The 22,147-nt window shown below is 39.7% G+C and overlaps 1 long non-coding RNA gene across 1 annotated transcript in view; it reads left to right on the forward strand.

Annotated features, from left to right (window-relative positions):
- The window catches only part of LOC134761990 (uncharacterized), a 115,083-nt gene that overhangs the window by 87,859 nt on the left and 5,077 nt on the right, over nucleotides 1–22,147 (forward strand). Inside the window, exons 3-4 of the long non-coding RNA XR_010141409.1 lie at nucleotides 1,253–1,439; nucleotides 2,137–2,185. This is a non-coding gene — a long non-coding RNA (uncharacterized LOC134761990). The remainder of the gene's footprint in view (nucleotides 1–1,252; nucleotides 1,440–2,136; nucleotides 2,186–22,147) is intronic.

Consider the following 22,147-nt stretch of genomic DNA (forward strand, 5'->3'; position numbering starts at 1 on the left):
GGATATAGGTATGCTACTTAGGGAATATACCTATATATAAATATAGATATATTACTTAGGGAAATATTTATGCATTATAAAAGTATAAAGAAAAGGAAATGATAACCACAAAATCCAAGGGATTGGGTTCTCTGAGGGAAGGAAGAAATGGGATTTTTTAAAAAGCATCATTAGGAGCTTTTAAGGTTCTGAAAATAATTGTTTCTTAAACTGAATAATGGGCAATTGTTTTCATTACATTATTAAGTATACATGTATATGTTGTTCATATTAAATCACAAGACTTAATTTCAGCTTCAGTGAAAATTACACTAAACTTCTCGCTTTTAAGACCAGAATGTCAAAATTTGAAAGAACATGTGTCCATGAGAACTGAAAATGCAGCACATTTAATGAGAAGGAGTTTGGAGACAAGGAGACCAAACGGAAGTAACTTGCTGCCTTAGTTGCCTCCTCTCATTCCACTCCCACATGTTAAGTGAGCAAATCAAAGACAAAGTCACTCCCACTAAAAAGGATAAGTAATAATTAGAAATAAAACAGCATGGGCCATTGCATAAATGTTCCAATAAAAATTGGAAGCGCTATAAGAGCAAAAAGTGGGTAAAATACAACTCAGAAAAAGATTTACTCTGGAAAACAGGTGAAAAATCTTCCTGACACATTACTATTTATTTTCACAGAAAGAGGACAAAAACTCCTTGAATAAAAACAATTCAAGGAAGAAATAAGAGGTAAAAGAAAATATAAGACAACAAAAAGACATGGAGAGTCTGCTGTCAGTGATAAGGGGGAAAAAGATAATGGTTTAGAGATTGATAGAGTATTCATGATCCTTGAAGTAAGAAAGTTTGAGTTCAAATCTTAGCACTATCATCTACAGTTACATGAACACTGAGCAAGTGAAATCCCTCTCTGAGCCTGTTTTCTCATCTATAAAATCAGGACAAAATTTATTTCAAAGGGTTTTTAAGTATTAAAGGAATAACCTAGTCTAATAATAGACCAAAGAATGTACTCAATAAGTGTCTCTCCTTTCATACATCTGTTTATCTGTTTGCCCCTGTCTTTGTCCTCTCCATCTGTCAGTGTCTTACTTAATTTTTCTCTTTAATAAAAACTACATCTAATTCTTGGTTATTTGTGCTAATAGAAAACAAATGAATAGGAAGAGTTTAAGTCTGCAAAGTATTCAAAAGACTCCCTCAACTATTAATTTCAATCAACTTTTCTAGCTAGCATTTTTCTACAGTTTATTGCAGAGTCGATGCTGATGTACTAACTTTGGATATTCTACAAAGCCAATAAAAGAAAGAAGCAAAGCAAGCAAAAAAGAGAGAGGAAAGAAAAGAAGGAGAGAAGGAAGGAAGGAAGAAGGAAGGAAGGAAGGAGAAAGGAAGGAAGAAGGAAGGAAAGAAAGGAAGGAAGGAAGAATAAATGTGAGTTCATGTATTTGGTTAATGAGGAAATATTATTCTAAAATAATTAAGTAAATCTGACCTATTTGTACTAGCTCCAGTCAAAGCACTAATAATGTAATGAGATGAACAAAGTAGGAAGAGGGTATAAAACATCCTGATGAATTGTTCTACAAAATGGACCATTGATTTAATTGCTTGGGTCATTCATTCCTTGTTACTATCTCAACCAGTGCTATGCAATAAAACATTATGCAATAAAGGAAATGTTCTGTCCAATGTGGGAGCCAAATAGTCACATGCGGTTATTGAGCCCCAGAGGTATTATTAGTATAACTGAGGCACTGAAATTTTAACTTTACTTAATTTTGCTTTGTTGAAATGTTAATATAAATAGCCACATGGGGCTAGTGGCTATCATTTTGGATAGTGCAGATCTGGACTAATTAAGTCATATCATCTGGCAAGTAGAAATAATTTCATTTAGATTCATTTTCTTCATCTTAAACAAGTCCTTTGTCATTAATGATTATGTCCCTTCAGATAGTGACCAATTCACAATAGTAGTAGATCTCGCTTTCCATTATTCTCTCTTCTGCTCATATCATCTTGGAGGGACAAATAACCCTGAAATAGTTAAAGATATAGTGTCCAATGAGCAAGGCCAGACTACTGGTGAAGCAACATGCTCAATAGATTTTTCCTCCATGTTTTGCAGCATATAATACAAGACATCCTCAGGCTTATTCTCTGCGCAGCCCCACAAGGTATTTCTAATGCTGTTTCTCATAATATTTGTCAACATAGGCTCACGATTCACCTTATAGTACAAATCTTTGAGGACACCATTATTATTCAATCCAGATTATAGCTCTCTTGGGTCTGGAAGAAAATATTTACATTTCGAAAGAAAAAATTAATTGCATATCCTTTATGAAATATATGCTGAATATTGCTTTTCTCAGTTATGATTTTAATAACTATTGGACAGTGATAAATTCCAGAGTGCACTCCTGGGAAGTACTTGAACACAGGCATCTATGTGACCATGTGAGTGAAGAGTATGTGGCCCTGCACAGATAGTGAAATTCAAAAAAGGAACCTATTGGGAAACTTAAGGACCCTAGCAAGGACTTGTGCCCGAAGAGCATACCCCATCTCTTCTAGGAGGTAAATAGCACTGATTACCTGCCCTAACCAGACTTAATGTTACTTTATGCAGCTTCTGACCTCCAAAATATTTTCACAACCCTTCCCAAAAGTGGAGTGTGTTATCCATTTGTGGCCTTTGGTGGTAAATCACCCTTTGCTGTGTGAATATTTTATTATGGGGTTCAGAGCAAATGTCCCATAAAAAAGAGACCGTCTTACTCTGCTTATTCATAGTGTCTAACACCCGTCTTGTATATAGTGAGTGCTCATTAGATATATGTTAATAACATAAAGAACAACCATAATTGGGATAAGCAGAATTCCAACCATGCCATATTACCCTTGGATGATTTAAAAGAAATTGTTAAAATATGTTTTAAAATAATAAGACTTAATTTACATAGGTCCTTCAAATTATTGCCATCCTTAATGAAAATGACACATCAGAAACACAGCTTCTCTCCCAGGAAATATTTCTTCCTGTGTTTTCTCTTGACCAAAATAAAATGCCGTGTCAGTCTCTCCCTCTATACTTCATTTCTTCTTTAATTCTTATCTACAGAAATAGTTTCACAATTTTGTCTTATATTAACTTTCTTTCCCTATAAACAATCTCTAGCTAATGAGTTTCCTAATTTTATTTCAAAGCTGACTGTCAGGTCAGACTGCTCAGAGAGGCTTGATGTGCCTATAGTTGGTATACACGAGGACTACGAGAAGATAGCATCAAACCTGGGAATATGTGTAACACCTGAGATTTATACTAATGGAGGAGATTGGCAATGGACATAAGTATCTAATGGTCTTGAGTTTTCCACATTCTAGACACTAAAGAGGGCTTATGGGGATCCAATTAAGGTGACTAGAGTGTATATTTTTATAACAGTAGTTTAAACAATTAAATTAATGAATCTAAACAGGGAGTAAGAACTATATGGAGTTTAGAAAAGTGGCACAAAAGAACAACAATGTTGTAGCAGTTGTCTCTCACATGAGAATGTTCTGGTCACTAAAGTGGCCTACTCTCATCTGTGAACTGGAGAAAGTACCCACATGGTCACCTAATTGCATTTCTTCTGAGTCTATTCACTAATAAACCTTAGGTTACAAAGTCTGTAGCACCATTACCTTAGTACTAAGAAAAACGTATTTTGGTGGTGGGCACCATTATTATGTTCACAGGAAATAAAAGCTTTGCTTGTAAAGTAATAAATAGATACTCTATTCTAAACATTAATCAGTTCCCTGAGGCTCATCAGATCTGGGGCACTGACAAGTTCATTGACATTGCAAACCCTCCCTAAGAAGTCAGATTGTCTCTTTTTAATATCTCCAACTCATTATCTTTATTCTCAACATTCTATGTCTGAAAACACCTTGACAAGTCCCATTCTTTTCACTACATTTGTGCATGTATTCTTTTCTCTCTAAGAGCCAGAGAAGCAATGGAAGATGGGCATTTGCCAACTGCCAAAATATACGAAGCTGAAACTTCTCGTTTCTTGACTTGTAGATAACTCCTTTGTTTTACCCCTTATATTGCTGTTGAAGTGAAACATCTTCTGAATCAAATTCATTAACCCTACAGAGGTCTGACTAATGGAAAGAGAATACATTTAGGAGCTAAACGATGTATTTTGAATTTTAGATCCATCATTTGCATTCACTTGCCATTTGAGATGAGACAAATCCTTAACCTCTCTTACCCTCAAAGTCTTCATCTGTGAAAACAGTAATACTTATATCACAAGATTAGGAGTATTTAAGGAGTCTATATATATTTAAGTATCTGGAACTTCATGGATATTCAAAAGTATTCATTTTCTTTTCCTCAATATAATCTTCTCTGGCTAATAGCTTTGGCATTCAATAGCATTTGCAGGACTCATAGTATCTTAGTGAAAGGGATCATTCCAATTAATATTCCAGCCACTTTTTTCTGAAATTGCCAAGGCATAGTTTATCATCCTGTGCCCAGTATTAGTTATATCCTTATTACCAGCTGTAACTACAAATGCATGAGTTATATTGTTATTTATAATAAAACTATTTTTCTACAATCTTTTAAGGGACGCTTTGACTTGTTACATGCGTAGTCTGTGTTTGGACATCTAATGCATGGCTTAGCACAAAGCTAATTCTCTTTCTAATAATTACCATAATAAAGTTGCTAATATCAACAAAATTTACAGGTTGTTGAATATACAGTCATATATCACATGACATTTTCGTCAAAGATGGACCACATACATGACACTGATCACATAAGAATATGATACCATACTTTTACTGCACCTTTTCTATGTTTAGATACACAAATACTTACCATCGTGTTTTAATTGCTTGCCTACAGCATTCAGGACAGTAATATGCTATACAGGCTTGCAGCCTAGGAGCAATAATAGGCTCTAACATATAGCCTGGGTGTGTAGTAAGTAGGCTACATCATCTAGGTTTGTGTAAGCACATTCTATCATGCCCAGACAATGATGAAATTGCCTAACGAGACATTTCGCTGAACATACTCCCATCATTAAGCAATGCAGGCTGCATATAGTTAAGCCGAAGAGGAAAGAAAGAATTTGGCAATCTATGTATATTTATTATGATATTTCCTTTACTGGTTGGTTCCACCTGAAATCTGTTCTCTAGCTCTGATCCTGGATAGTCTATGTTCAAGCTTTGTATTCCAATTCTAGCTTTTGACTTACAGCCTGTGTCTTTGAAGAGAAAAAACTTTATAGTGTAAAATGCAGAACAATGCGGACATGTAGATAAGCACAAGCCCAAGATCCAGGCGGAAAATGGGTTAGAATGGAAAGAAATTATATTCTGGGCAAACAAGAACCTTTCATGCATTAACTGTAGATTTCATCAAACCCTGTCCCATCCTTGCTACCAGCTCTGTTACTTCTGAGTAAGGCACCAGGATTTGTGGGGAAAGCTAGTAAACATTTTACAGGGTAATAAAAACGCTGACAGGCCAAAGGATTAGTTAACCTATCTGGGAGGCAAAAGAGTCAGACTCAAAGATTTGGAGTGATTTGGCTAAGTCAGTTTTGCACCAGTATCTGAAAAAAGATGTAAATAGAAACATTAATCTCAAGTATGCACAACCTTAAAAGAGAAAAACTAACCTATATTCAGTTAAACCTCTCCTGACTCTTGCCACTCAGAGATTTGGTTAAATTTCTCCTGACTCCCAATTCCATTGACGTTAACAGTCTTCCCACAACATCTGCAAGCTGAAAGATTCATTTCCTCCTGCTTCTATTGCCACTGAATCTCTGTCTTCTTTATTTGTTTTTATTGACCAGCAGAGTCTCACTCTGTTGCCCAGGCTGGGGTGCAGTGAGGCGATCACAGCTCACTATGAACTCAAACTCCTGGGATCAAGCAGTCCTCCCACCTCAGCTTCCTGAGTAGCTGGGACCACAGATGCATGCATCTACATTCAGCTTTTTTTATTTTTACTTTAATTTTTTAGAAACAAAGTCTTGCTATGTTGCTCAGGCTGGTCTTGAACTCCAGGCCTCAAATAATCCTCCCACCTTGGCCTCCCAAAGTGCTCAGATTACAGGCATGAGCCGCTATGCCTGGCCCTTGGTTGTCTTTAATTCTGCAGCACCCTCAGTCCCTTCGCCAGTTTCCAAAAGAAAGACACCACTAAAATAGCACATTTCATGAATTGGAGAGGCTTCCCGAAGACCAGGGGTGACACACGGAGAGGGGTTACCTCAGAGAGCTCACATACACCCACAGTCTCCCAGTTGATCTCTCAACATCTCTGAACAACCAACAGAATCTCTTGTATCACCCAAATGAAATCGATTTAGAATATACCCTAATTCCTTGGGGCAAAGGAAAAGGGAGAGCATAGTACCACTCTACACTCATAAAAATCCTGTCCTTCAGAGACACCTTTCATTTTCTCAGGAGAGTTCCAGTGAACATCATTTTCTCTGGCTCATTACATGTGACGTTCAAAATGGTGGTCTTGGCCAGACACGGTGGCTCACGCCTGTAATCCCAGCACTTTGGGAGGCTGAGCTGTGTGGATCACGAGGTCAGGAGTTCGAGACAAGTCTGGCCAAGAAGGTGAAACCCTGTCTCTACTAAAAATACAAAAATTAGCCAGGCGCGGTGGTGGGCAATTGTAATCCCAGCTATTTGGGGGCTGAGGCAGGAGAATCACTTGAATCTGGGAAGCGGAGGTTGCAGTTAGCCCAGATCACACCATTGCATTCTAGCCTGGGCAACAGAGCAAGACTCCATCTCAAAAAAAAAAAGAGTCAGGAAACAACAGATGCTGGAGAGGATGTGGAGAAATAGGAATGCTTTTACACTGTTGGTAGGAGTGTAAATTAGTTCAACCATTGTGGTAGACAGTGTGGTGATTCCTCAAGGATCTAGAACCAGAAATACCCTTTGACCCAGCAATCCCATTACTGGGTATGTACCCAAAGGATTATAAATCATTCTACTATAAAGACACATGCACACGTATGTTTATTGCAGCACTGTTCACAACAGCAAAGACTTGGAACCAATCCAAATGCCCACCAATAATAGACTGGATAAAGAAAATCCGGCACATATACACCATGGAATACTGTGGAACCATAAAAAAGGATGAGTTCATGTCCTTTGCAGAGACATGGATGAAGCTGGAAACCATCATTCTCAGCAAACTAACACAGGAACAGAAAACCAAACACCGCATGTTCTCACTCATAAGTGAGAGCTGAACAACGAGAACACATGGACACAGGGAGACAAACATCACACACTGGCGCCTGTCAGAGGGTTGGGGGCTAGGGGAGGGATAGCATTAGGAGAAATACCTAATGTAGATGACGGGTTGATGGGTGCAGCAAATCACCGTGGCGTGTGTATACCTATGTAAAAGACCCGCACATTCCGCACATGTATCCCAGAACTTAAAGTATAATAAAAAAATAAAATAAAATCAATTTTAATTAAGTAGAAAAAAAATGGTGGTCTTAGAGACCCAAACTAACATTTGTGAGTGTTTATTATGTGCCACTCACTTTATGTTTACCACCTACATTCCTCACAAAGCTGACCCTGTGCCATCTGCATCATACAAAACAGGAAGCTAAGGTTCAAAGAGGTTCAATAACACTCCAGGTGTCACAGCAAGTAAATGATGGAACTGAGGTTCTAACTTAACTAGACTGACAGCAAAACCTAAGCTTAGCTCCCCAGCCTCTAACTTCCTCCACAATTGCCCTCTCATCAAAAAGGAGCCACTCACCCAATTCTAAGTTAATGCCTCAAGCTGTGAAATACCCTGAGGAGCTGGAAAGGTAACAGATGAAGTCGAAGCTAGAGCAAAGGAGAAAGCCCCTTTCAGCTTTCTTTTCTCTCATCGTAGAGAAATCCCAAATTCCAAGTGCTTCTGAGCAACATTGATTTGTTTTGTGAAAGGTTTGCAGAATACTCCAGCAAAGAATGCCAGGAAAAGCCTATAAGCTACTGATTCTAACAATCGTTAACAAAAGGCAACTTGATTTTTAAAAAAATAACAAAAAGCAAGGCAGTTCTTTTTTAGCTTTTGCTTGAAGGCAAAAAAAAAAAAAGCCAAAAAAAACTTCATCCCTGAACACACCATTTTATGTTTCTATTTTATTTCCTTCATTTTAGAGAACCTGAAGCAACAGGCTAACCAGCCCATTTTTATTCCACATTTATGCTGACATTTTGCATTTACAAAAAAGCCCAGGGAATATATTTACAAATTTAACAGTGAGGAAAGGTAAAACTTCAAGTTTCGCCTAACCTAGTTTCCACAGCATCTTTAAATATTTCTTTTGTCAGAGGAGCAGATGTTGCAACCCTGTGCAAAATCTGAGAAGGCAACAGCCTGCTCCTCTTTTTTTGTTTTGTTCTGCCTCCCAGGTTCAAGTGATTCTCCTGCCTCAGCCTCCCAAGTAGCTGGGATTACAGACACCCGGCACCACATCCGGCTGTTGTATTTTTAGTAGAGATGGTGTTTCACCACGTTGGTCAGGCTGGTCTTGAACTCCTGACCTCAGGTGATCCGCCTGCCTCGGTCTCCCAAAGTGCTGGGATTACAGGCGTGAGCCACCACACCTGGCCACAGCCAGTTTTGTTTCATTTATATTCCCACTTCATTTATATACATTTCTTCTTCTTAATTATTTTGAAGTAAAACCTATACATCATATCATTTTTTAATTACCTTGTATGTATCTGTAGAAGACAAGGAATTTTTTAAAAACAAATATATTCACAATGCCATTAAATACCAAAAAAATTAATATTCTGAAAGTAGCCACAAATCCAGAGTTCACATTTTCTTGACTTTCTCATAAGTGATTTTGTTTCTAGGTTATCTATTTCAATCAGATAACTGTTTGCTCATATTTACATTCCTAATTGAACAATGTCTAAACTTAAACTGACGTAAAATGCGGATGATCTTCTCACCAAATGCTTAGTGTAAAAAAAAACTTCAAAGTGCAAGAGGAGTCCCTCCAAATACAGAAAGGACCAGTATTTTAAGAGGTATGTTAACTAAAATGTTGCAATGTAAGGAGCAGAGCAGGAAGAACCTTTAAGTCCGAAACTTACAACAAGTCAATTTCATAGTTAATTTCCCTGGTCCTTCCACAACAACCTCTGGCATCTGTTTTCTCTGCAATGGAGGTAACAATAGTAGCTATTTCAGAGCAGGAAAAGGCTTAGAGCAGTGCTACAAGAGGGTCCTGGCTATATAAAGTTTAGCTATTTGTATATTGTAACAAACCACCTTTTTTTTTTTTTTTTGGTCAATAATAGATTTCTGTTGGAAAAGTAGCAGCCTCCTGTCTGGGGACACCTGCAGTTCCACTAAGTGAACATTGGTGTCTGCTAACCTTTGCCTCTATTTCTCTCAATAATATGCTGTCAAGCTGTTCTTTGATTCAGCAATTTTATATACTTCCTTTTTCTTTCTTTTTTCCTTTCCCTTTTCCTGAGACAGAGTCCCACTTTGTCACTCAGTCTGGACTGCAGCAGCGCCATCATGGCTCACTGCCACCTCCACCCCGGGCTCAAGCAATCCTCCTGCATCAGCCTTCAGAGTAGCCGGGATTACCCACGGGGCCCACCAGGCCCAGCTAATCTTGGTGGGTTTTGTTTTTCTGTTAAGAGACTGGGTTTCCTGCCAGGCGCAGTGACTCACACCTGCAATCCCAAAACACCAGGAGGCCGAGGCCGGGGGATCACCCGAGGTGAGGAGCTGGAGACTAGCCCGGCCAACATGGAGAAACCCCGTCTCTACCTAAATAAATAAATAAAAAAGTAGCGGGGCATGGTGGCTCACACCTGCAATCCCAGCCACTCAGGAGGCTGAAGCAGGAGAACCACCTAAACCCGGGAGGTGGAGGCCCGGCAAGCTGAGACCGTGCCACTGCACTCCAGCCTGGGCAACAAGAGGGAAACTCTGCCTCAAAAAACAAAAACAAAAAACAAAAAACAGGTTTCACCATGTTGCCCAGGCTGGTCTGGATCGCCTAGGCTCAAGCGATTCGCAGCGCGCAGCCGTCCAAAGTCCTGGGATCACAAGCGTGAGCCATGACGCCAGGCCAATCTATTCCTGTCTGATTAAAAATTCGGCCGGGCACAGTGGCTCACACCTGCGATCCTAGCACCCCGGGAGGCCAAGGCAGGCAGATAACCTGAGAACCTGAGTTCAGATTGAGGCCAGCCTGACCAACATGGAGAAATCCCATCTCTACCAAAAAAAAAACAAAACAAAAAAACAAAATACAAAAGTAGCTGGGCCTGGTGGCTCAGGCCTGCAATCCCAGCCACTTGGGAGGCTGAGGCAGGAGAACCACCCAAACCCGGTGGTTGAGGCTGCGGGGGGCCGAGATCCTGCCACTGCACTCCAGCCTGGGCAACAAGAGCGAAATTCCCTCTCAGAAAAAAAAAAAAAAAAAAAAAAAAAAAAAAGAGGTAGGGAGACTGGGTTTCACCATGTTGCCCAGGCCGGCCTGGAACTCCTAGGCTCTAGCGATCTGCCGCGCTCAGCCATCCGAAGTCCTGGGATCACAAGCATGAGCTGCCACGCCAGGCCGATCTGTTACTTTCTGATTAATAAATTGGGCCCGGTGTGGTGACTCACTCCTGCAATCCCAGCACCCTGGGAGGCCGAGGCAGGCAGATAACCTGACGTTGGGAGTTTGAGACCAGCCTGACCAACATGGAGAAAACTGTCTCTACCAAAAAAGAAAAAAAAAGCTGGGCATGGTGGCTCATGCCTGCAATCCCAGCACCCCGGGAGGCCGAGGCGGGCGGGTAACCTGAGGTTGGGAGTTTGAGACTACCCTGTGGAAAGCAGAAACCCCGTCTGTACCAAAAAAAAAAAAAAAAAAAAAAAAAAGTACAAAATTAGCCAGGTATGGTGGCTCATGCCTGCAATCTGAGCCACTTGGTAGGCTGAGGCAGGAGAGCCACCCAAACCCGGGAGGTGGAGGCCGCGGGGGGGCTGAGACCACACCACTGCACTCCAGTCTGGGCAACAAGAGCGAAACTCCACCTCAAACAAACAAACAAACAAAAACAAAACAAAAAAGCGAGACCCGGGTTTCACCATGTTGCCCAGGCCTGTCTGGAACTCCTAGGCTCAATCGATCCCCAGCGCTCCCCCATCCAAAGTCCTGGGATCACGAGCGTGAGCCGCCATGCCAGGCCCATCTATTCCTTTCTGATTAAACAATTGGGCCGGGCGCAGTGGCTCACATCTGCAATCCCAGCACCCTGGTGGCTCACGCCTGCAATCCTAGCACCCCGGGAGTCTGAGGCGGGTGGATAACCTGAGGTCAGGAGTTTGAGACCAGCCTGACATGGAGAAACCCCGTCTGTACCAAAAAAAAAACAAAAAAAAAAATGAGCCGGGCATGGTGGCTCAGGCCTGCAATCCCAGCTGCTCAGGAGGCTGAGGCAGGAGAACGACCCAAACCCAAGACCAAGAGGCGGAGGCCGCCGGGAGCGGACACCACGCCATTGCACTCCAGCTGGGCAACAAGAGTGAAACTGTCTCAAAACAAAAAACACACAAAAAAAGAGAGACCAGGTTTCACCATGTTGCCCCAGCCTGTCTGGAACTCCTAGGCTCAAGCGATCCCCCGTGCTATTCCTTTGTGATTAATAAATTGGGCCTTTCACGCTGGCTCACGCCTGCAATCCCAGCACCTCCAGACGCCGAGGCGGGCAGATAACCTGAGCTCCGGAGTTTGAGACCAGCCTTATGAACATGGAGAAACCCCATCTCCAACAACAAAAACAAACAAAAAACAAAATGAGCTGGGCATGGTGGCTCACGTGTGCAATCCCAGCCACTCAGGAGGCTGTGGCAGGAGAACCACCCAAACCCGGGAGGCGGAGGCCCGTTGAGCCAAGACCTCACCACTGCACTCCAGCCTGGGCAACAAGAGGGAACCTCCGTGTCAAAACAAACAAAAAGTGACCGTGTTTCACCATGTTGCCTGTGGAACTCCTAGGCTCAAGTGATCCCCCGCGCTCGGCCGTCCAACGTCCTGGGATCACAAGCATGAACTACCACGCCAGGCCGATCTATTCCTTTCTGATTAATCAACTGTGTCTTGTGCACTGGCTCATGCCTGCAATCTCAGCAGCCCTGGAAGCCGAGGCAGGCAGATAACCTGAGGTCCTGAGTTTGAGACCAGCCTGACCAACAGGGAGAAAACCCTGTGTGTACCAAAAAAAAAGAGAGAGAAAAGAAAATTAGCCAGGCATGGCGGCTCACACCTGCCACCTGCAATCTCAGACACTTGGGAGGTTGAGGCAGGGGAACCACCCAAACCCAAGAGGCGGACAGGGAGCCGAGACCGTGCCACTGCACTCCAGCCTGAGCAACAAGAGCGAAACTCCGCCTCAAAAAAAAAAAAAAAAAAAAAAAGAGACTGAGTTTCACCATGTTGCCCAGGCCTGTCTGGATCTCCTAGGCTCAAATGATCCCCAGTGCTCTGCCATCCAAAGTCCCTGGATCACAAGCATGAGCCACCATGCCAGGCCGATCTATTCCTCTCTCATTAATAAATTGGGCCGGGCGCACTGGCTCACACCTGCAATCCTGTAGCGAGATTTTTAAGGAATTAGATAGACTCATGGGGTTTAAGAGGACATTTGTTAATTATTTAGGTGCACCGGCCCAGTCGGATTAACATTTAGAGGATTGAGTACTGAACCAAGAGTTACCTTTCAAGCATTATGTGCGGCAAGGGGGGAGATCTGAGCAAGGAGAAGCATATTATAGAAGCTAGAAACAAAGATAGTTATTTAATTGAAACATGCATTATATTCTTTTTACTATTTAAGGAAAAATATGTTTTGTGACTTGAGTTTGTTTATTTGTTTAGGCACCTAGATTTATTTTGTTTATGGAGATAATAGTAGGTACCTCATAGGGGATTATTAGATCACGCTTAAAATTGGATCATAGTTAATACTTTAACTGGGGCTTTAACCATCATCATTTACATCATCCCTATCCCATTATCTTTCCTTTTGGCAGAAAGGCATATAGTGAAATCTATGCAAATTAAATGAACATATGGGAAACTCTTTTTTGCAGAGGGCATTGTGGGGCTCCCTCTACATGACCTGAAAAGTACCTATGTGGCTGTAAGACACTTGACATGTCACCTAGTTTATCCCCTGGCATGCCCATATGACCTACTAAATCAGACAGACACACCAGGTTCTAATATACAGTCATATTCATTTTACAACTTTTCAATTAACATATAATCCTAAATTGCATGCTTTATGTTGAAGAAAAAAACAGCAACTAATATACCGTCATAGTAACATATTAAATGCTAGTTTAACCTGATTCTCCCAGTGTAACAATTTTGAGTTGTACATAAGGGTTTTACTGAAATTTTCGTTCTTTTATTTGTCATGGCTTAGTAACTTAGTATTTCCTTAGAATTGATGTAAGCATGTAAACTGAAGTTGATGATCAAGTATACCTTTATAATAAGCTAAGCAGCTTTAGGCACCTAGATCTTTTGTGAAGTGCAAGTTCACCGAGAGAAGTAAGTAGTAGTATGAGTAGGCTTCTCCATCATTGGCCTTTGAATGGCTCTTTACTGAAGACAAAAGGAAGGAGGAACTCAGCATAATTTCTACCTACTTGGATACCTCTGCAGGTATTGTCAATGGTTATTTCTCCTTCAAGCATTCTCCCATTTCCTTTCATCAAATTGGCCAATGTCATCTCAAATCCTCTATAGAAAATGTTGAAGTTACTCTAGGGTGAGATAACAGTTCTCAATGTTTATGGGAATTGAAGAGGTTTTGGGAAAATGGATAATGTTAATGAGAAAAAATTAGATTGTTGGAGTGAAGATTAAGTTCAAAGAGAGAATGTATGCTTTATTATAATTTTGTGCAACTGAAATGGGTGTGAAAATATCATTGATGATTAGTAATAATTACTAGATGTAGTGAGTTTTGAAAGACTCCTTTAAGGATGGCCATTAAATAGGTTTCTATATGTACCTGTATTATAATTATGTATATGTGTTTATATATTTATATACACACAGATTAGAAAAATTATGGCCTTTCTGTAAGTACATCATAGAGTTTGATTGAAAAACAAATACTGTCAAAGAGCAATGACATAGAATTAGGCATGGTTTGCTTCCTCTCAGCTACTGAGTGTTACATTTCTGATTTAGAGGGGAGAAATGTTCTTTTTCCATAAGATTTGATGTAATATTTCTACTTTGGTTCCAAATTTCTAACCTAAGAATAAGAAGTAATTAATATCAAAAGAATAATGAGAAACCTCATCCCTGGTTAAAATATATATTTAGTAAATATTACAGGAAAGAGATACAGGATTATTTAGAAATAGAATAATAAAACAAAACTTTCCTTATCCTTCTTGGTTGTATAATCAGAAATTACATCTACTGGTTAAATGATCTCTGAGATTAGTTTCTAAAGTAAGACGTATTTTGACAGGAAATTTTAACTCATTTTATTTTCAAAATACACATCTTATAGTGACCATAAATCTAATTTTTGACGAATATTCTTTATAGTCTTATAGTGGAAATTTACACTAGAGATAACCATTTCTAGGTCATAACGTTTTATTGGATACAATCAGAAAATGTGGTGTGGTTGGCAAACCCTACATTGGGTTTTGAAATTACTGTGCTACCAGTATGTTCCAGCCAATGAGAACCTTTCAGCCATGAACTTTTATTGATTTGTATTCCTCAGAGTAACATAAATAGCTTTCCTTAAGTCTTCCAGTTTTACTATGGTTATTTTTTTTCCTGAAATCTCTGCTGTTGGAAAGTTTATTCATTTATTTATTTATTTATTTATTTATTTATTATTTTTTGAGACGGAGTCTCACTCTGTCGCCCAGGATGAAGTGCAGTGGCGCGACCTCGGCTCACTGCAGGCACCTCCTCCCCGGTCCACACCATTCTCCTGCCTCAGCCTCCCGAGTTGCTGGGACTACAGGTGCCGGCCACCAAGCCCGGCTAATTTTTGTATTTTTAGTAGAGACTGGGTTTCCCTGTGTTAGCCAGGATGGTCTCCATCTCCTGACTTTGTGATCCGCCTGCCTCGGCCTCCCAAGGTGCTGGGATTGCAGGTGTGAAGCACAGCGTATGGCCTGGAAGGTTTATTCATGCACTTAACTCTGTGGCTTTCCAACCCTTCATGGTTTGAGCGGAGAACTGGCACCAATGTTCTATGAGCAAGTGGGAAAAAAAGAGGTGCTATAGCCAATTAAATTATTCTATAAACAGTTATGGTATGAATAGTTCTGTAATCAGAACAATACATTTTAGCTTTATCAGAACAAATAAAGATACTGAAAATTTATTCATTTTGTATTTTTATTTTCCGTGGGTACATAATAGGTATATATATTTATGGGATATATGAGATATTTTGGCACAAGCATGGAATAGGTAATAATCACATCGTGGAAAATTGGGTCTACATCCCCTCAAGCATTTACCCTTTGTGTTACAAACAATCCAATTGAACTCTTAGTTATTTTAAAATATACAACTGAACTCCAGTCCCCCTGCTGAGCTATCAAATACTATAATAGGTCTTATTCATTCTTTTTGTTTTTGTTTTTTTTTGAGACGGAGTCTTACTCTGTCGCCCAGGCTGGAGTGCAGTGGCGCCATCTCGGCTCATTGCAAGCTCCGCCTCCTGGGTTCACACCATTCTCCTGCCTCGGTCTCCCCAGTAGCTGGGACTACGGGGGCCCGCCACCACGCCCAGCTAATTTATTTTTGTATTTTTAGTAGAGACGGAGTTTCACTGTTAGCCAGGATGGTCTCAATCTCCTGACCTCGTGATCCACCCGCCTGGGCCTCCCAAAGTGCTGGGATTACAGCAGTGAGCCGCTGCGACCAGCCTGTCTTATTCATTCTTTCTAGGTTTTTTTTTTTTTTTTTTTTTGTACCCATTAACCATTTCCACTTCCTCTCCTCTTCCCCCTCCCCAAACTACCCTTCCTGGCCTCTAGTAACTAACTTTCCATTCTCTATTTCCATGAGTTCCATTGTTTTGATTTTTAAAAGATACTGAACATTTCAACCAAGAAAGGCAAAAATAAGCAAGTACTCCCTCATCCAATCACACTAGAAATTAAATTCATTTTTAATAAACTGAAATATTTCAATTACTTATTTTCACTTTTAAAATATATGTGAAATCTAACCCTCAAATTTATACTGTTAATAGACATGTTTTCAACGTTTGTTTAAAAAATAGGAGTTTAGTCTCTAGACTTAACATATGATGGTTAAAATGAAAATTCTGCACTTTTAAGTCACATTTGATTTTTTTCTATTCTCTAAGATGATAACTATTTTATTTTACCTGGAAATGTGAATGAATGTATTAAATAGCAATCTCATTGCATATACCAATTGACGGTAATTAAATTGAAGCATCTCTGTTACTATTTTTCAAACATACTCATTTGAATTTTTTTTTTTTTTTTTTTTTTTTCCTGAGGAGTCTCACTCTGTCGCCCAGGCTGAGTGCAGTGGCGCGATCTCGGCTCACTGCCAGCTCCGCCTCCCGGGTTCATGCCATTCTTCTGCCTCAGCCTCTCCAGTAGCTGGGACTACAAGTCCCAGGCTAACTTTTTTGGTATATTTAGTAGAGACAATGTTTCACCGTGTTAGCCAGGATGGTGGCCGTCTCCCGACCTCCTGATCTGCCCTCCTCGGCCTCCCAAAAGTGCTGGGATTACAGGCATGAGCCACCGCGCCTGGTCTGTCTGATTCATTCTTTCTAGTTTTTTATTTATTTATTTATTTTGAGACGGAGTCTCGCTCTGTCACCCAGACTGGAGTGCAGTGGCAAAATCTCGGCTCACTACAAGCTCCGCCTTTGGGGTTCACGTCATTCTCCCACCTCAGCCTCCTGAGTAGCTGGGACTACAGGCACCCGCCACCACGCCTAATTTTTTTGTATTTTTAGTAGAGACGGGGTTTCACCGTGTTAGCCAGGATGGTCTCGATCTCTTGACCTCATGATCTGCCCACCTCAGCCTCCCAAAATGCGGGGATTACAGGCGTGAGCCACCGCGCCCGGCCTTATTTAAATTTTTTAATCCTGTTTTGAAACTTTATAGTCTACATTTTGGAAAATGCTATGGTGAAATTTGATAAAGACAATAGCTAATAGATGTTGACAGACTTTATCTTCTGTACAGGTGAGTTTTAACATGCTTTTCTAACTAGCTCCTAGTAACCATGGAATGAAACCAAAGAACAGGTACAACTTCAAATTTCATTGGCTTTTCAGCTCCTAAGAGAATAGTCATATCTAAGCAAAGAAATTTTGTTTAGTCTACCTTAAAATATCTGTAAAATGTCTACTTTCCCATTAGCCATTACAACCATGGCAATCTACATTCAAACATGCATTTAAATTAGTCTTTTCCTGACATTATGGAGTTATGGAAAATTAGTCATAATGCCTATTTTATATGAAGCATTGTGCTTTACTACTGTGAAAAAACAGTGAAGTTCTAAATGGAAATGTGAATGAGAAGCAAAATTGGCAATATTCTCTAATAATATGAAATTAACATGTAGAATCAAGTCCTTGATTAATACAACCAAAGAAGTTACTGTCAGGACATAAGAAATAGAAAGCAGGATGGTTTTTCATTATATATTTGTCAAGTTTCATGGTATTTCAAAATGCCTTAACTCTGATGACATCAATTCCGCTACTTCTAGATCTCTGATGCCGGCATGACCTACACCTTAAATGTTATGATTTTCTTGATCATTCAATCTAGTACTGAGTTTTCAATTTTCGTTTTTTTATGTATTATGTATTGAGGGAAATTGTACATAAATGCATAGATTTTAGATATATAATTCAATGACAAATATATATATAAATTCATGTAGCCAAACCCTAAATGAGGATATACAATATTTCTACTTGCTAGAAAGTTCCCTTTGTCCACTTTCAGTCATTTCCCAGCTCCAATAGGCAACGTGCTTTCTGAAGTCTATATCCATTTATTACTTTTGTCTGTTCTTGGACTTCGTATATTTTGTGTCTCACTATTATTGTTTAATATATATTCTTCAGGTCCTTTCATGTTGTGTGTATTGGTATCTCTTTATTTTCATTGTTAAGTTCCATTGTGTAGTTCATTGTTTTCATTGCTAAGTAGTATTCCATTGTGTTGATATACACTTTTTAAAAAAATCTGGGGTTTTTTGGATGAATATTTGATTTTTTTCAAAGTTTCTCCTACTTTCAGTAATATTGCTATAAACAGGTATGTAAAAGTCTTTTTATGGCCATTCAATTGATCTTGTGTAAAGGCCTAGGAGTGTAACTGATAAATGATGAAATATTTTTATGTTTAACTTTGTAAGAAACTGGGTTAGTTTTCAAAAGTGTGTATTTTATTGTAGTCTTCCATCAGCAAATTATGAGAGGTTGAGTTGTTCACCATACGTTCATCAACATTTAGTGTTGTCATTTTTTTGCATTCCACAATTAGTAACTCTGTATGGTTTCAATTTGTATTTACACACAGTTAAAGATGTTAGGTGTATTTTCATGTGCATCTTGGCCATTTGTGTATCTTTTTTTTGAAGCATCTGTTCAAGTTAGACATTAGGATATCTTTTTCTTATTGCTGTGTAGGATTTCTTTATGTAGTCAAGCTCTTTTTCAGGTATATATTTTTGAATATCATATTCTAGTCTGTAGCTTGCTCTTTTATTTTCTTAATATTTATAATTATTTCTTTTTCATTTGTAAAGAAGCCTTGTGAATGTAAATTTTTGTTCTCTATGTCCTAAGAAATATTTTTTTCTTGAAGATGGGGCAGATTTTCTCCTATGCTTTGTATCAGAATCTTTATAGCTTTAGACCATACACCTAAATATATTATATACCTGAAATTAATGTATGCATTATGATGTAGGGCTTAAGGTTTTTGTTTTTTTTTTGACTTAGGAAGTGGTTCCATCATTTATTAGAAAGATTTTTCTTTCCAATTTGAATTGCCTTGGTGCCTTTGTTTAAACTGAATGATCAAATATGTATTTGTACATTTCTATTCTTCTCTATTAGTGTATTCATTTTCTGTTACACCAATGTTGCTTTGTCTTGTTCGGGATAGCTTTTCACAAGTATTCAACCAGGAATAATAATTTCTCCAAATTCATGCTTCATTATGATTTTTATCTTTCTATTATAAGTCTTGTGCATTTCTATATAAATTTTTAAAAACAACCTATCAGCTTTTTCCAAATAGCAGATGGGATTTTGATTGAAATTTAATCTAATAACCAAATTGAAAACTGGCATCTTAACATGATTGAGTCTTCTAATTTATGAACATGGGTTTAGGTCGTATATAATTTTTTTCAGAAATGCTTATTAGTTTTCAGGGTAGTATTATTGTATACATTTTATTATGTTTTAATGTTAGCAAGTACAATTTTAAAAGAAATATATTTTCACATATTGGTCTTATGTCTTGTTTTATAAATTTCTTATGATTTTATACATGTGATTGTGTTGCCTGTGCATAAAGATTTCTATGGCTGTTTTTTTTTTCCAAATTTTGTATTTCACTCTTTTTTGTTGCTTTTTATTACTGGCTCAAACCTCAGTACAACGTTAAATAAAAGTTACAGGGGCATACATACTTGCCTTGTTCCCAATGTTAGGAAGAACACATTCAATATATAGTCATTAAGTATGACATTTGATGTATGATTATGTAGATGCTCCTCTCTAATATAAAAAAAGGTTTGCCTCTATGTCTACTCTGAGGTTTTATCAAGAATACTTACATAATTTTGTCAGTAGAATTTTCTACATCCATTCAGATCACTATATGGAACTGTCTTTTTAATGCTATTAATCAGTTCAAATACATTGCTTAATTTTTGGATGTTAAAATAACTTGTTATTGTCACAGTAAACCACAGTTAATTATTATCTATTTCTTATATATTACTAGAATTGATTTGCTAATACATATTTTTAAATTTTGTATGTGTTCATAGGTTATGGTGGCTTATTATGGTTTTTGGTAATGTCTTTGCTAATTTTTGCAAACAAGGATAATTTGATTACTTTATTTCCAATTTGCCTGTCCCCTTATTTCTTTCTTTTGACTGCACTTACTAGGACTTGCTTAGGACTTCTAGTACTATGTTGAATAGCAGTGATGAAAGTGGGCATCCTTTTCTTGTTCCAGGTCTTAGAGGAAAAGCTTTCAGTTTCCCCCCATTTAGTATGAAACTAACTGAGGGTGTGTTCTATATGCTTTCATTATGTTGAGGTATGTTCCTTCTATACAGTTTTCTGAAGGCTTTGATCATGTAGGGGTGTTGAATTTTATCAAATGATTTTTTAGCATCAATTGAAATTATCATACAGTTTTTGTCCTTCATTCCATTGATATGATGTGATTTGATGTGAGATGACGATAATAATTTGCATATGTTTAACTATCCTTGCATCCCTGGGATAAATCCCACTTGGTCATGATGAATGATTTTTTTAATGTGTTGTTGAATGCAGTTTGCTAGCATGTTGCTGAACATTTTTGCATCAATGTTCACCAGGGATATTGGCCTGTTGTTTTTTATTTATGTGTCTTTGGTTTTGGTATCAGAGTAATACTGTCCTTGTAGAATGAGTTTGGAAATATTCCCTTCTCGTCTATTTTTCACAGTAGTTTGAGTAGGATTGGTATTAGTTCTTTTAAAAATATTTGGTAAAATTCAGGAATAAAGCCGTCGGGTCTTGGGCTTTTCTTTCCCGGGAAACTTTTTTTGTATTTTTTGAGACGGAGTCTCGCTCTGTCGCCCAGGCTGGAGTGCAGTGGTGCCATCTCTGGGCTCACTGCAAGCTCCGCCTCCCAGGTTCAGGCCATTCTCCTGCCTCAGCCTCCTGAGTAGCTGGGACTAGAGGCGCCCGCCATCACGCCCGGCTAACTTTTTTTGTTTTGTTTTGTTTTGTATTTTTTAGTAGAGACGGGGTTTGACCATGTTAGCCAGGATGGTCTCCATCTCATGACCTCGTGATCTGCCCGCCTCAGCCTCCCAAAGTGCTGGGATTACAGCCACCGCGCCCGGCCTTTCCTGGGAAACTTTTTGTTTCCATCTCACTACTTACTGGTCTTTTCAGGTTTTGGATTTCTTCATGGTTCATTCTTGCTAGGTTGTATGTGTCTAGGAAAGTATCCATTTATTCGATTTTCTAATTTATTGGTCTATAGTTGCTCATACTAGCCTCTAATGATCCTTAGAACTTCTACAGTATCAATGATAATGTCCCCATTTTCATCTCTGATTTAGCTTTTTTTGTTGTTGTTTTGTTTTGTTTGGTGTGTGTGTGTGGCTAAAGGTTAGTGGTTTGGTTTCTCTTTTTTAAAAAACGAACTTTCCATTTTGTTCATATTTGGTATTTTTTCATTTCAATTTCATTAATTTCTGCTCTTATCTTTATTCTTTCCTTTCTTCTATACTTATTTTGGGTCTGGTTTACTCTTGCTTTTCTAGTTCTTTAAGATGTATCGGCGCCTCGGGCCCCGCAGAGCCAGGGCGGATCCGGCCGGTAGCCCGGCCAGCCGCGCCCCCCATCCATCTCGCCGTTCACTGCCCTGAGGCCGGCGCGGCCACGGGGCCTGGGGCCGGCGCTGCTCTGGGGCGTTGGAGCCGCGCGCCGCTGGAGGAGCTGCTGCCGGGGCGGGGGTCTGGGCGGCTCGCGGGGGAGCGCGGGTCTCGCGCGGCTCCTGGGGCTGTGGGCTCGGGCCCCTGGCTGCTGCAGGTGCGGGGGCTCTTGCCTGGCCGGGCGCTCTTCGGCTCCCGCGCACCGGGTTCCCAGGGCGCTCCCACCGCCACTGCCTGGGCGGGGGACGAGGCCTGGCGGCGCGGGCCGGCGGCGCCTCGGGGAACGACGGGCGGCTGCGACCCGCGGCGCCCGGACTCTCGGAAGCCCGGAAGCTCCTGGGGCTGGCGTACCCC

This window comes from Pongo abelii, chromosome 8 (assembly GCF_028885655.2).
Source record: "Pongo abelii isolate AG06213 chromosome 8, NHGRI_mPonAbe1-v2.0_pri, whole genome shotgun sequence".
NCBI classification, from domain to species: Eukaryota; Metazoa; Chordata; class Mammalia; order Primates; family Hominidae; genus Pongo; species Pongo abelii.